Below are 1,504 nucleotides of genomic sequence, written 5' to 3'. Positions count from 1 at the left end.
CCCTCATCACGCTCAAGCTGCTCCACTTCTCTTTCTCTCTCATCTGCCCGCCAAACATACACATACTGTGATGGCTCCCACTGCGGATTGGCCACACAGCTGGTGGGCCCCTGGGTGATACTTTCCTTCCATGCTGGTGGCAGCATGCAGATACCTATGGCCCACCTGTGCTGTGTGCTGAAGGGCAGGGCTGTGGGTGGCATGGAGGTCTACAGGTCTCTGTCATCTTCCTTCTGCCCTGTGCTGCCTGGATTTCATTTGGTTTAATTTGGTTTGATTGAGTCCTAGGCATAAGACAGTTTTGGCCATCAAGGCAGGCATCAAACTAGGATGAACAGAGGACTGCCATCTGCTCTGACCCTGACTGATACAAGAATACCACCACCACCAAGGTATCTCTTTGCCCAGCCAGTGGTGAGGAGATATTAAGTTGTTTGTCTTTTTTGAAATTACATGTGTTTATTTGGGGAAAGGTCACCCGGATGTCAGAGTGCACATGTGGAAGCCAGAGGACAACTTGTTGAAGTCTCTTCTCTCCTTCTATGTAGGCCCCAGGGACCACAGTCTGGTCATCAGTCCCTTCCCACTGTGCCGTCTCCTGCCCCCATTTTGCTGGTTAGATGTTGACATAGTGCTCACTTGCTGCTCACATGGGAAGATGAATCCTCTCCCTCTGGTGCCCGAGGACCACAATACAAGTCCCATATCATAATCCAGCTCCAGAACTCTTAACCTGGGACAAGCAGCTGAGGTGACTGACACATCAAAGCAGATCAGCCCTTCCGGTTCTCCCAGTGTCTCTCTACCTGTTACAGGATCTGGCTGCCATATTCCGCTTTCTACCCTGAACTTTCCAGCCCAGTGGCTTGGCTGCTCTTCCCCCCAGAGGCTCTTTCCAATATAATCCAGACATTTTGGTTGCCTCCTGTCTCTGTGCCCCCTCTCTTTTCTTCTGGCTGCCATACTTGGTTCTCCTCTGTCCCCCTGCCCCGTTCCCCAGATGTGCCTGCCCCTGGCTAAGCTCTCCCACATATCTATAATAACCCCGCCCCCACCATACCTAGGAGCCATCCATGTCCTTTCCTTTCCTTTTTACCTCTTCTTTCTGTTCACTTGACCTGTCTGTGTTGTATGACCTGAGGGCCACCCTCAGAACTCAGGACATTACTCTTGCTCCCATTTCACCTCCTCCCTGACTGACACTGATTGTTGATGGGACAAATGGGAACCATCTGGGCCATTAATGCTTCCTTGTGCCTAAGGGGACAAGAGACAGAAGGGCCTTAGTAGAACAAATGTATAGTTTGACGCTTGGATGCGATGACAGGCCCTTGGCTTCCTGGCTCCTCCAACGGCCAGCATCTGTGCAATGGTGCACAACTCAAGGGAGTCAAGGTGAAAAGCTGGTCTCCAAGCCTTCAAAGCGAAGAAGATCCCTCCATTTATTCTACTGCTCCAATTGCAGTGTTTGGAATGTGTTTGTTTAAGGAAAGGTGGAATTTTT

General features: G+C 50.7%; 1 non-coding gene across 1 annotated transcript; it reads right to left on the bottom strand.

Annotated features, from left to right (window-relative positions):
• Positions 1 to 275: 275 nt before the first annotated feature.
• LOC115062742 lies at positions 276 to 418 on the bottom strand. Its single transcript, XR_003842671.1, has one exon. It is a non-coding gene; the product is annotated as a small nucleolar RNA SNORA48 (small nucleolar RNA).
• Positions 419 to 1,504: the final 1,086 nt, after the last annotated feature.

The sequence above is a fragment of the Mus pahari genome, chromosome 20, assembly GCF_900095145.1.
Source record: "Mus pahari chromosome 20, PAHARI_EIJ_v1.1, whole genome shotgun sequence".
Classification (NCBI taxonomy): Eukaryota; Metazoa; Chordata; class Mammalia; order Rodentia; family Muridae; genus Mus; species Mus pahari.
Note: the sequence above shows the minus strand (reverse complement) of the source record. Positions and strands in the feature narration are given on the sequence as shown.